The sequence below is a fragment of the Ursus arctos genome, unplaced genomic scaffold (assembly GCF_023065955.2).
Source record: "Ursus arctos isolate Adak ecotype North America unplaced genomic scaffold, UrsArc2.0 scaffold_8, whole genome shotgun sequence".
In the NCBI taxonomy this organism is placed as follows: domain Eukaryota; kingdom Metazoa; phylum Chordata; class Mammalia; order Carnivora; family Ursidae; genus Ursus; species Ursus arctos.
The window spans coordinates 1,650,966-1,665,462 of NW_026623100.1; the positions used below are offsets into that span (position 1 = coordinate 1,650,966).

General features: G+C 47.0%; 1 protein-coding gene across 4 annotated transcripts in view; it reads left to right on the forward strand.

Moving 5' to 3' along the window:
- Window positions 1-10,698: 10,698 nt before the first annotated feature.
- Window positions 10,699-14,497, forward strand: part of EDAR (ectodysplasin A receptor) — a 96,341-nt gene continuing 92,542 nt past the window's right edge. For all 4 annotated transcript variants that reach the window (XM_057309279.1, XM_026516135.4, XM_057309278.1 and 1 more), the window contains exon 1: window positions 10,699-11,032. The gene's annotated coding sequence lies outside the window, so the exon portion shown is untranslated. The remainder of the gene's footprint in view (window positions 11,033-14,497) is intronic.

The following is a 14,497-nucleotide window of genomic DNA, read 5'->3' on the forward strand; positions in this document are numbered from 1 at the left end:
GCTGGTAACGAGAAATTCTGCAAAACCAGACAGAAAACCAACCACACCGAGTGTTCTCCTGACTACACGTCCTCCTCCATTAGCAAAAGGTCATTGTCCTCAGAGACCCACAGCGAATAGAGCACAGCCCCTTCTGCTGGGCCTTGTGGAGCACACTGAAGGCGTTCGCAGCTCCAACCCTGTCGCGGGGGGGGGGGGGGCTGAGAACTGACTTGGGATGGGTTATGCCCTGTCTCTGGGCCTCAGTTTTCTCACCTGTGAAATGGAGTGACAGGCATGACTTTCTCAGGGTAGAGGATTACTTAGCCATGCAAAGCATTGAGTGCCTGGACATGGGAAGCACTCGGTAATGCTGGACACATTCTTAGCACCACCACTCTCATCACCATGATACCATCTCTCCTGGAAGGCTGACTCCTGTGCCCCTTCTCCGTGAAACCATCCCCAGTTTCCAAGTGCTTTCATAGGACTCAATTTGCATCTCTCCTTTGGCTCTTGAGTTTTCTACATCAAATGTGTGGTTTGCTTGCTCACCTGCTCATCTTGCACACCATTTTATGCTCTGACCCTGACAATTCCTGATAGGTCAGAATTTTTTGCAGGACAGACATTCTGGCCCTGCTGATACTTTGCTAGACTTCTGCACAATAGCTTCATGCTCCCAGAAGTTGTTTCCGTTGCTGGTTTTGGTACAGGAAGCACATAGGTTTGTCTAAAACCTCTAGGTTGCCTTTGGGTGCGATCCGTTACTTAACTAGGCCGCACGTAAGGCAGCAGCCCAGACGAGGAGCCTAGGATGGGACTGACATCCATGTAGGCAGGTTAGAGATGTTGCTGTCAGGAAACCTGCACCTCTTACACCCCCAAATTCAAGCAAGCCCTTGACCTCCGCCACCAATGGAAAGTCACACATCCAAAGTGTCTTCATTTCTCTCTCTGACTCCTACCACATTTTTGTAAAAATAAAATGGGAAATTTTAAAAAATTACTCAATCTTTACCTCCTAGAAAGCCTAAAACCTTTAATCACAGAGATTTCACAAGCTTTTACAAAACATGAGAACTGAAAAGCACGCATTACACAGTTTGTGCTTTTTGCCACTAGCCTGACTAAGAATCTCCATGTGTCACCACCATATCAAAGACTGGTAAGCTTTTGTATTAAAAGATTAAAAAGTCGCAGTTAGTAGCCTCATCTCGAAATAAAGCAAGTACTCATCATTTGGTCAAGAGCAGGACCTCCCTGCTCAGTTCAGTGTGGAAAGTTGTCTTGGCGATCCATCTAAATGGAGCAGTCCCCTTAGTCCTGAGCTGCAGGTGGCTGCTGAATCCGTAAGTCACCTCAGTTATGGCCAAAGGTAGTTGTATAGAATGAATTGGGTAGTTTGAAAGAGGTGGTTGATTTCTAATTAATGGGAATAGTAGGTAATGTCACTTGACAGTTACCCCAAGTTCCCAGCTCAGCCCGTGCATCTGTTAGAACACTCACAAAAACCCTGTGGAGTAGACACGGTTATCATCGCTAATACCAATAAGAAAACCAAGGTTTACAGAGGTTAAGCAACTTAGAATCTGTGCTGGGAAAGGACAGCTCTGTCGAGCACCAGGCCCTCTCCAGACAACTACATTCTTATGCTAATAAAAATTTTCAGTGTTTTGGCCATTTGGACAGTAAGAATACGAAATGGGTGAACTTATTTGCAAAAGTCATTTCAGAAAAACAGAATGGCTTGAGACCGTAAATCTTTGCTTGCTAGGAGAGTCTGAAGTTCAGAACAGGCTTGGGGAACCGTGAGACTAACGCGGAACCAGGGTCTGGTTGCAGAGGGGACAGGGTCAGCTCTGAGCCTTCAGCATGGAAGGCACCACCTGCCAGCCTGGGGACCTAATCCAGTCCAGGGATTTTTGCGTTATGTTTATTTGGGCCACACAGATTAATAGCCAATATTTAAAAGTGAGGAGATTTCATGTTTTTTAAAATCCAGATTTTTTAGGTTCTTCTTTAAATTGCAATATTCAATAGCCTATTTTTTCAGATGTACATCATAGTGATTTGACATTTTTATGCATTATGAAATGACCCCCATAAGTCTAGTTATCATATGTCACAGCACAAAGTTATCACAATATTATTGTCTGTGTTGCACATGTCATCCCTGTTACTTACTTATTTTATAACTGGAAGTTTGTACCTCTTAATTGCATTCAGCAATTTCGCCACCCTCCCACCCACCCCCCAACCCCCGGCTCTGGTAGCCAACAGTCACAAGTCTGTTTCTGTGGTGTTTTGTGTTTTGAGCTACTCGAGGACCTGCATTTCAGCAACCGTTGGCAGAGTTTGGTGAGCAGGCACCTTCCCCATTCGTGTACTAAGGATGGTAGCCTGGGGCTCAGGATTGGAGTTTTAGAGTCTACGGAGGCTGGATTGAGAAGACAAAGTCAGAGGGAGGAAATACAGAAGGATGTTATAATCCTGATAGGACGTCATGAGAACCTGAACTGGGACAAAAACAATTGGAATGGAATAGAAGGAGTAGATGTGAAAAATATCTAAGAAGTGAAACTGGCAAGATTTGGGGACCAAGAAAGAAGATGCTATGAATGATCCCACGAGCTCCCCTTAGGAGGCTTAGTGTTGGTCCCAGCTGAGCTAGGGAATAAGGCAGAGGAGCGGGTTTGGGGTTTGTGCTGGCTCTGTGTAGTTCCAGCATCTCTGAGACTTCATGGCACAATATTTTACACTCAGTTGGCTACAAGAATTGAGCTGAAAGGATGAGTTCTGGACTGAAAAACACAAATGGCAGAGTCATCAGCCTGCATGTAGCTGCTGAAGCAGTGACTCTGGGAAGAGACCCAGGCTGGGACTGGGGCCCTGAGACACTGCCATCTGAGGGGCAAGGGAGGATGAATTGTCCAGAGAAGACCAAGAATCACCCATCAGAAACAGACATAGAGATCCCAAGGCGTTACAGAATGCGAAGGAGTTGGGTTTCACACACAAAGAAGTGATCGATGGTCTCAGTTGCAATGTGGTAAGAAGCTCCAGGAGAATAAAGACTGAAAGGCCTCCATTGGCTTTGGCAATGAAGAGGTTCCTGGTGACCTTGGCAAGAACAATTTCAGAATGTAGGGAGAGCACCAAGTTCTGGCAAAAAGCACTTACAACCCCTTCATTGTGAAATTCAGTACAGCCTTGCGAGGTGCAACAGTGGTTCTCAGGTGTGCCCACAGAGACCCGCTGAGGGTGAGTGGCCAGTGAGGGAGAGCAGGCTCTCAAAACAAGACCTTCAGACTCCAGGGCCAGAGCCTCCAGCCAGTTGCCCTGCCTTTTCACATCAGTGTTAGACAGCCTTGTTGAACTTGTGGTCTGTTCCCTGGTTGTTTCTAAACCGTTAGCAACCATAATCTTTTCTATTCATATTAGGCCACATTTTTTTCACACCAGCTCATTAGAAGCAGATCTGTAGAAACAGACAGAAGTTGGCTGCGTTTTGGTGGAACAGTGTCAGAAGCTGTCTTGCAGCAGAGACTGGCTATACACTCACAAATCCATTTTCTCTCCCTGCACATGCAAGGGCCCTGCATTTCCCAGCCTCAGTTACAGTCAGCCTGGGCACATGCAGTCGAAGTGACATGCTCCACGGCCGGGCCTCGCTCCCAAAACATCTTAGCATGTGTATCCACACTTTCCCTCCCTTGTCCCGGGGTGAAGGACTCCAGGATGGTCGGGCCACAGGATGGAAAGCTTGGATTTCTGAGTCTCTTCTTACAGGAGAACCATCCAGAAGAGCCACCTGACCCAAGTCAGAATGGGATGTGAGCAAGAAATAAGCTATCACTGCATGATGCCACCAAGATTTCCGGTCAACATTGCTTGGCCTCCACAGACTGTTCCTGGCAGGGAAGATGACTAAGACAGGACCATGCTTGTGGGCAGGAGAGGAAGAGAGCAAATGAAGTTGGTGAACAATACTGAAAGTTAACTCATGCTTCAGAAACTCTTCTTGAAAATCTAAAAACATTTTGGCAGCCTTCTGGTGTGGTCTGATTAACCCTGTTTTTAACCATGTAAAAGAACTCATAGCAGGAGAAACACATCCCTAGATTTGATATGAATAACATACTCTTACTTGTATTTTAGACACTGGATATCAATGGAAGTGGAAGTTCGAATGTTCTGGCCCCACCCAGTGAATTACCTTGATCACCTGCAGGGTATCTATTCCCACTTTGAAGACCCTGGCGCATGTTGAACTTACACCCATATCCCTGCATCTGGGGTGTAAAGAGGCCTAAAGTGTGTGGCTTAGAGTGGGACCAGATCTGCCCCACACCCTGCTGGGGTACAGACTGGGTCAGAAGCTGCAGCTGGGCACCTCTGACTACTCCCTGGGGCTGGAGTCTCTGCCGCCTGAGGACCACAGTCAGGCAGCGGGGGGCTCTCGCTCTTCAGAATCTTTTCAGTTAACCAACATTCGGTTCTTTGGAGAATCATTTTGTACTCTGAGTGACACCCCACTACAACCCATATGAAAGCCAAGATTGTCATAGAACAGACTCTCTTAGCCCTTGGTTATCTAGAAAAAATGACTTGTGGATCCTGATTTTTCATAATGAGAGAGAGAGAAGCCATGCACATTATTTAGGGTTCTAGTGACAGAGGGCACTGTGGCTAAAGGACACAAGGGCTACTCCTTCCCATCAGTGAGGTAGGTCGTTCAAGGCTGACATGACCACTCTGCTGAGGGGCCAGAGCTCCTCCTGTACTCTTGCTCTGCCCTGTTATACCAGTTGTCACATTCACTGAGTGACAGCGAGGAGTTAAGCAGAAGAGGGCACAACAGCTCTCCTCCCAGAGGAGAAAGCCCCTTACACAGGCTTTTTGGAAGTCATGCACGACTGTGATGGCTCCATGGATGGTCTTGAAGCAGGGGGCTGCCCCTAGCTGCAGGGGAAGCTGGGGACTACAGCTGCTGAGCCAGGCATGTTGCCCTCAGCAGAACCAGGAAGGTACTAGTGAGATGGGAAACAGGCAGCAGGTGGCAGGGAGCAGATCTGCCAGCCAGGTTGAATTCCCATTAAAAAATTTCTTTGTCCCCATTCTGGTTTTCTTTCACCAACTACAGCTTTTGAGGACAGTGAGCTTCTATCAGTGGTAGGTGACAAGTACAGACACACTAAATACTCCATAGAATCACGTGTCCCCCAGGAACACATTAGCCCTCATAAACTAATTATTCTTCTGCCTCACAGATCACTTGCAAAACATTCCTGTAAATGTAATAAAGTTCCATTAATAAATTTTATTAAATATAACTCAGGGAACATATAATTTTACATGCTTATATTATGGACTCCTATCCCCCTGCTGTGAGTATCCACTGATAATAGAATGATAATCTCATGAACCACTCACTAACCCCAAAGCCATGAATTATGGTAGAACTAGGAACTCGTCTACTGGAAGAATGGATGTGTTGATTTTTAAATGAAGACATCAATATTCCATATTTCCAAACTCAGTTCCAACCCCTTTTAATTTTTCTGGTACGGTGCAAATAGGTTTTATAATATTCTTGTGGTTTTCTTTTATTAGAAAAATGTACTGCTCTGTACTGTTGAGCTAAATGACAATATTACGGGTCATAAAAAAGATTTAGTAATTTGAACCTTTGCACTGTTCAAGCTCCCAAAGGATCAATTTCAATTATACTTTCACTGCTTAGGTAACCGGGGTAGGTGGGGGCCGCTCAGGAGCAGGAACAGAGAGCGCTGAGGGCCCCGCAGGGGGTTTGTGGCGGCACTCTCTCTGTGTGACCAGACTCATTATTGACAGCTGACTGTTCCAAATCCACACGACCTTTTTCTTAAACAGTGTCCAGTGTTTACGGAGTAAAGGAAAGCTGGACTTTTATTTCTTTAATTAGCAGCAGGGTGTTGGAGTATGGCAAAGTTAGTTAAATAACTAAATGCGGAATCCCATTCTCTGAAGAGATAAAAGCAGTTGGAAGCCCAGCTTGTTTACTCTGCCTCTGACCTAGAGTTGTCTCCTCTTGTTTTGTGCTGGGGGAGGACAGATCACCCGTGTTTTTGCTAACCACTCACTCAGCCCTTCGTCCCCCGGGACTGGATTACAGAAGACCCAGGATCCAGCATGTGCACATGCCCACCCCCAGACTGTCTCTCTCCTTCCTGACTTGGCTGGTGTTAAAACAACAATAACCAAATTCAGGGGAGTAAATTTGAAGATCTTATTGGCTTTATTAAGCAATTCATGAAGGGCAGCATCCCATCTAGCAGGTAGAGAGATGACCCCAGGAGTTGTACAAAGTGGTTGGTTTTTATAGGAAGGAGGGTGGGGCAAGACGGTAACAACAAAAGAAAAAAAAGGACTCTTCCAGGCACCGTCACGTTCCGGACAGGGAAGAGCAGAGGGTCTTATCATGCAGATGACTTCATCTTCCTCTGGAGGATGGAGAAAGCCCATGTGACAGATTATCTCATTGGTGCTGACCAGAAAATTCCTGACTGACCAGATAAGACTATTTCTGTGGGGGAGGTTGAAACTGCAATTGGGTTGGGTACTGAGCTCAGTTGGGTGACAAGGCCTGGTGTAAGTGACTCCATTTGGGTCTGTGGATTTCTTTTTGGCGCTAGGGATAGAAGTCTGTTCTGAAATAAGATTGCCTTATCCTTCAAAGTATATCCAGTATACTCGGAATAAAATCCAAACCCCTTTACTGGGCTGTGGTCTCTACTGCCCTTCCCAAGTCCAGCTCAGCGGACTTGGACCAGCTCCCTGCTTTTGGCCACATGGCTCCTCTCTCTGGTTCCTCGGTATGCTTGGCTCTTTTCCAGTCAGGGTCTTCGCACAAGCTCTTCTTTCTACCCAAAACACCTTTCCTCCCTTACTCTGAAAGACTCCCTCCTTCCTCTCGGAGCAACCAGTCCCGACCCGGTTATCAGCCAGAGCACCACCCTCACAGGCGCTCACTCCTCACCTCAACTGCTGGCTTGCCTCCTTTGCACCGCTTAGCTCCATTCTGATATTTTGAACACCTGTTTGCCAACCAAGGCCCTCCACAGGGCTTGCATATTTGGAAAGACATTGTAAGAGTTTAAATCACAAGTATTTGTGTTCCTGTTTCTTCTGCTTATGGAGCTGTAATAAACATGGGCAGCAAGGAGCTTTAGGAACTAGCTAGCTCACGCTCTCGGGAGGGCAGAACCGGAGCGTTGACTGCTAGCAGAGCTGGGGTCTTGCATTTTCTAGAGAAAGGGAGGCACTGGGCCAGGCCGGGCCCGGGGACCCTGCCGTCCTCCTCGTCACAGGGGCAAGGGCAAGTTCTCCAGGAAAAGAATTCCAGTTCTGCTCTAGTTCTATGACAGATTCGAAGCTGCAAATTCCACGCCAGAGACAGAGCTGTGGTCATTTTATTCTGAAAAACTTTGTGTTACTGAGCGCCCACCAAGGGCATACAAAAGTTCATGAAACACTCACATGCTTCTTGTGATTTGAGACAAGTAATTTCCCGGAAGGAACTCTGAGGTAAACTTTGTAGGTACCCAGAAGTTTACTTGCTGTGGCCACTTGTTATGGGTAAAGGCAGTTCAGGGTTGGGGTGAGCTGCCAGAAAGCAGCCTCCCCGTCCAGTGGACTGCTTTCCCAGACAGCAGTCAGATTAGCAGGAAACCGTCACTAGCAGACAGTAACACCCCCACCCACACAGCCCAAGCATCCTGCACCCCTTGCCTACTTGTCACCTCCAGAAATGCTATTTTATGGTTATTTCAGAACGGGGTTATTCTCCGCCTCTGTGGCACTTTCTTGAGGCCAGATTTTGACTGTGGTATGCCGGCACCTCAATGGCCTGGCTCCGAGAGGTGCGCCAGGCACTTGCTGAATGAAGAAATGATGCCTGACACAGAAGAATGATATTCTGACAGAAGGAGCGGATATCAGGAGTCTTCTTTCAGCTCCACCCAACGACCATCACCCAGTGATGACCAGAATACGGCTCAGAGTTGCTCACTGGTTAATTATTGCATCTACTAGACTGTTCCATGCATGAATGTTTTCCACAGGCAGGGGAGTCCTACTAAATCACTGCAAGCATTTGCAAAGCCACGGCTCGACGGTGCTGAGAGCTGGCACCTGCCCCCACCAGCGAGCAGCGGCCCTGCCCTGGGCTCCCGGCTGCATCTGTGTTCGCTCGCTCGGGGAAAGGGCACAGCAGGCAGGGCAGGGTTCTGCTATGTGAAGCAAGCATATGTTCTAAACTACACTCCATTCTCCACAGCCCCCAAGAGACCCCAGTCACCCAACTGTGGTCTGCAATCTTGATTCATGTTCTTATTTAAAGAAATACTATTGGGGCGCCTGGGTGGCTCAGTCGTTAAGTGTCTGCCTTCGGCTCAGGGCGTGATCCCGGCGTTCTGGGATCGAATCCCACATCAGGCTCCTCGGCTGGGAACCTGCTTCTTCCTCTCCCACTCCCCCTGCTTGTGTTCCCTCTCTCGCTGGCTGTCTCTATCTCTGTCAAATAAATAAATAAAACCTTTTTTAAAAATAAAATAAATAAAAAAGAAATAGAGAAATACTATTGATAAGCTTTTGCTATTTCTGCCTCAGTCTTTTAGAAAATGTGCAAAACAGAAAATCACCTATCCTCCAAGCTCTGGGCCTTAAGTGATGAAGATGAGTGACCATCTCTCTTGTTACATTCTTAATCAGCTGAATTAATTTGTATACTCCTTTTTCATTTGGGTATGATGACTGTGAGCATTTCAAGTGTAACCATCTACAACCTTTCTTAATAGCATAATGTTTTGGATTTTTCAAAAGAGGAAAAAAACTTTTTTGGGCTTCTGCTACATCATTCATATTCGGCACCTATTCTGATTTTCCTTCCTTTCTTCCTATCTCTTGGCAATATCAGTGTCCTCCATCTTTAGCAAATTTAAAGTCACCATTTAATTTCCACTAGAAAAAAAGTTGCACCTAAGATAATCTCTATCCTCAAACACACCTATCAAAATGAACATGCTAAAAAGTCAAAATTATACACAATAGAAAAAATTAGCCCAGAATACTTATTTCCTTTTCATTTTGTAGGTTCCAGACTTAATAATTTAGTGATTTCAATTTATCACAAACCCTTAGCTTGAGCTCCGTGTGGGCATATAAATGACGGAACCTGAACGTTCAGGTTAAAATTCTTATTTGGAAACCTACGTTATCTGGATTAACCATTGACATTGGTCAAGTAAATTAGATAAATAAGGTTCTGCCCAACCTCCCTGCCCCAGTCCCAAACATTTCTGTCTCTGTGTCTCTCTTAAGCTCTTTACTTTCTCGTGTGTGAATTAACTTGCATGTATCCAGGACAGAGAGGAAAAGATGGAAAGGGAGAACATAGAAATCCAACCCCAAGTTGCTCTGTTCCTCTATGTATTGGTGGGCTTTGGGGGGGGGGGTTCCTAATCATTTAACTTGGGAGAAATAACAAACACTGAAAGGCAATGTCCTTTCGAAATGTTAGTGTTTTAGATGTCTTCCTGATTATCTAGTGTAACCAGGGTGGAGGGATAAGAGAGCACCTGGTGTGGGGGCTCCCAAACAGACTAGGCTTGGCCACTCACCGCTGACAAAATCCAAAGGCAGAGAGAGGCGTGGTGGTGAAACAAGAAAGGAATTTATTTCAGTGAGGCCAACACTGGGAGGACAGTAGACTAACATCTCAAGACCATCTCCAAAGTGCTGGAAATGCATCCAGGTTTAAGTAAGGAAAATGTGGGACAAAAGTTGGTGGGTACATGCAGGTGGGAAATGAAGGTCAGGTCAGTCATTGTCATGGGGTCAGTCATGCGGGTCTTGCTGGCTCAGGTCAGTCCTTATTCCTTGAGGGGGTAGTTTTAGTTTCCATTGGGGGGGCTTTGCCCACAGGGTCTTTTGCCTGAGTTAAGAGATAAGCTGGAAAGAAGAACTTAGTCAATTAGAAAGTACAGACTGAGGTCAAAATGGAGGTAGTTGAAGCCCTCTTTTATACATAAGAGAGATATATGGAGTTGCATGGGGTATATATGGCTCTCTGGCATTTAATGGGGTAGATATGGCTATCTGGCATTTAATGGGGTATACATGGCTATCTGGAGTTTAATGGGGTAGATATGGCTATTTGGAGTTTAATGAGGTATAGATGGCTGTCTGGAGTTTAATGGGGTATATGTGACTGCCTGGGGCTTTGTGGGATACATGTGGCTGTCTGGGGTTTTGTGGGATATATATGGTGGTGGGGTGTCAGGGAAAACAGATCAAGGACCAAAGCCTGCTGCAGGTGTGGGGGGGAGAGGGAGAGGAGGACAGGAATGTGCACAGACATATGAACATGTCTCCGAATGAAGCAGTAGCACCCATGCTGTGGCCATCTCAGTAGGGGGTCCTTGGGTGAACAAGTCTTGATTAATGAAATTTTAATGCTAATTTAGTTTTTTTTGGCACTCCAGTCCCCAAAGGCTTTGGTTGTTCTGATGGAAGCAAGGTTCTGTCTCTAAAAGAAAAAAGAAAAGAAAAGAAAAAGAAATCAATGATTTTACAAATTCCAACTGGTGCTTTTCAGGGCAGGAAGTCAGGAGCCAGGTGGGTGTGTCGGGCAGGCTGCAGAGGGGGCGAACCCGAGGAGCCAGGCGCCAGCATCTCAGTGCTGGGAGAGGCCTCTAGATGGTGCAGGTGAGTCTGCAGTGAGGGAAAGCCCCTCCGCAAGGACTGAGTTCGCACACTCGCAGGCGGACGGAGCAGTCAAGGAAGAGTTCCCGGACAGCCCCTTGGAATAGAACGAAAGTGGAGCCGACAGCAGAGAGGTGCCTTGCCGCGGGGCAGCTCTGCCAGCCTCCAGCGACCCTGGCCACCTGCTTCCCAGAGCATTGCCAGACGACCACCTGTGAAACCTGGTGGCCCCACACGGGACCGTGCCTGCCTTTCTCCACAGACCGTCTTCTGCTTGGATTAGAAACTGACCCGCCAGCAGGTCCAGGTAAGCCTTGGTCCTTCTCTTCGGGGTTTCTGAACTCTTTGGCTGTTGGAGACAGAGGTGTCATGGGCTGAGAAACGGCCTGAGTGCATTTTTGAAATGCGCGTCATTTTTGGGTTGCGTTTGAACAAGCTTTACCAATTACTCTGTGTCTGCACTACCAGTTCTAAGACCTGAGATTGTTCCTTTGTTTTCGGGAAAACATGAGAAACCCCACTTTGCTCCTGGTTGCACACTTGGTTAGTGAGCCAAGTTTTGTGTGTGTTTAGCTGGCTTTAAGGTTTTGGCTACCGAGACTACGGATGTCTCCAGAGAGCGTGAAAAGTGTGTTTCTGAGGTTTGCCCCTGAGCCTGGCTCGCGGGGAACACAAGCAGCAGCGGGGACTTCACTGTGTACCTGCGTTGCCCCTGAGTTACCTGCGATGCTCTAAGAGACCTTCCTTCCAGGCGCAATTTGGAATCAAGTCTGAGACCTGATGTCTCAGATGTCTCTGTTTCGGGGTGCACCGTGGGGGAAGTATGTATTTCTGATGATTGGGGCATTTATTTCCAGCCAAGAGGCTCTCCTCAGTGCTCTGACTCATCACGGAGTAGTTTGGGTTCCCGCACAAGAGCCAGCTCTGCTTCCCCAGCATCCTGTAGCAACTGCCCCTGCACCTGGGAGGTGCAAGGGGTCAGGGCAGGGCAAGAAGGGGCAGCTGATAATGGGGCTCCAAGAAGGACAGCGAAAACAACCAGTGACAGGGTAGCAGAGCAGAAGCCCGTCAGCAGAGGCATTCAAGAGTTGGTGGGACGCAGGGTATGAGAAGGCTGGAGTGAAGGCTGGAGACCAGAGGCCAACTCGCCTTTTCTGCTGTCCAGCTAGCCACTGCTCTGTAGCTCTGTAGAGTGCATGTCTGAGACACTCTCTAAGAATGAAACGGACGCTAATTCAAAATATTAGCAAGGTAAAAAGCCGTAATGGACTAAGGAGAAAGGAATCAATTCAAATAGCTAACATAGAGAATATGTCTTACCTGACTTAATGCTGAGATTTCAAAGGCATAGCCATCTAAAGTTACTTTTTGACAAAGTCCACCAAAAAGAGGACTCATCCGAGTTGGGACGTTCGCATTTGTCCTGGTGATTGCCCACGTGTCCCCTTCCCCGCCAAGGAGACGCCTGGGGGCCCTGCTCTGGCCTGGGTCAGCCGGGACCTCTGCTGCACTTTCTCTCCATCCTTCAGGGAGCCGGGCTGTACATGGGAATATTAAATCGTGATGGCACAGCGGAAGGGTTATCCTGGAAGCACATGTCTTTGGGAGGAAAAAGTAAATAAAATTTCCCTGAAATGTTTGGTTTTCACTCTCTGGCCACTACCTGATTTCTACAAGTAAACAGGATTTTCATTTTGTTGAAGATACATATTTGCAAAGCTCAGAAGTGTCAGGGGCTCACCCTTCTTTCTTAAGCATCAGCATGTCCCTGTACCCAGCACAGCACCTGCCACAGGCAACAGCCCCGTGTTTGCTCAGGGAAGTGAAGACAGCCTGGTCTTACCCCCTATTTCACACGGTACAAACTGGATTGACTCTTTTCACTGGGGAGCGTCTTCTGATCAAAGTTTCTTAGGTCCCAGGAGACCACAGATAGAATCTCAATTTCTGTGTCTGGGTGAGTGAGTTTTGTGCTCTCTAAAAAATGAAACTCATTCTCAAGGAAATGCCCAGGAATCCAGTTGCAAAGACTCAAGCAGATCTGAAATTCAGACATAGGAGCTATAAACAGGATGGCATCTGGGAAGCCAGTCTCTCCCACCGCCTTCTCTCCCCAGGCCTGCTCAATGTCCTGCCTGCACACCTCCCAGCAGCTTTCCTCCAGGCCCTGATTTGTTCAATTAGCCCGGAGGACACCTGCCTGCTCACCTCTTTGATGCTGTTTGAGGCTCTGCCCAGGTGATTCCACCCCCCAATAGCATCATTAATTAACTTACATTAAGCTCACTTAGCACATTAGGTCAATTAGGAAACTGAGGCCCCAGCCCTGCCTCAGAGAGTGCTGCCCATCACAGCGGGTCATGCAGGACCTCCTGAGTTCACGTATTGGGGCAGGACTTTGATTCAATTTCCAATTATTATTTGCCTAAAGAGTGAAGAGGGGAAGACAAACTGATGTCCCATCGGCTAACTTCTGCCCTACATTTCTAGACCACTTTGCAAAGCATTTTCATGCATTTCTTATCTATTTTCCAAACAAGGAAATGGAGCCTTAGAAAAGTTAAGTGGCCTGCCCAACCCCATATGGCCAATAATGACCGTGATGCCGACAGTAGCCCAGGGCATCATGCTGCGTAACATGTAATTTGGAAGGGTGGGACTAGAACCTCTGTCCCCTGCATCTGTGGTGGACACGCTTGCCTCTATAAGGACATGTGGCAAAGGTTCTGGGACAACCACTCAGTAAAACTGAGGGTAGCGGGAGCAGACTTCTGCCTTTCGTAGAGCCCAACCCTCACACCACACTGTTTGCTGGCCGCCTGTCCTTATCAGAGGCAGGGCTAAGGAGGAAGCAATCCAGGCTCTGTTCTTGTGAGCTGTCCCCGTGAAGGCTTGGGAGTTGAGGAGATATTGATGTGGGAAGTACCAAGTTGCTGTTTGTATAAAGCGCAAACAGAGTTGAATACAGGTGATTCAATCCAGGAACTAAGAGAAATTTGCAAATGGCTTTTGGAGTTCAGCCATCCCAATGATTTCTTGGGCTCTGTTAGTACAGGTGAGACTGGACTCTAGTTTTTCACCACTATCTGTCCTGAGGTCATCACAGAGCAGTGCCCAAGGTGGATAACTTGTACAATCAAAGCCAAGGAAAACACTTGGCCCTGGGTCTTAGCATCAGGGTAGGCCATTCATTTGCTGGTAAATAAGGGACCCTACAACCCAGGTGTCTTCAGTCCTCCCGTAGGACATAGTGGGCACTCAGTGAAAGTGCAGCTGACCCTTGAGCAATGTAGGTTTGAACTGTGTAGGTCCACGTATGTGCAGATTTTTAAAATATAAATATAGGACAGTACTATAAGTGTGTTTTTTCTTCCTTAGGGTTTTCTTAATAACATTGTCTTTTCTCTAGCTTACTTTATTGTAAGAACACAGTATATAATGCGTATAACATATAAAATATGTGTTAATCATTTATGTTATTGGTAAAGCTCTGGCCAACAGTAGGCTATTAGTAGCTAAGTTTTTGGTGAGTCGGAAGTTCTCTGTGGATTTCTGACTGCTCAGGGGTTGGCCCTCCTAACCCCCGCATCGTTCAAGGGCCAGCGGTATGTCCAATGAATGAATGAATGAGATCCTTCCAAGAAAGGCCACCAGCTGTTCTAATCACACAGTGGGGAACAAGGGGCTGCCTAGCATCAAAGTGTACCCTAAGTCAACAAGCAAACAAATTCCAGTGGGCAAAGCTACCCTCTCTGGGTGCAGATACATGTTA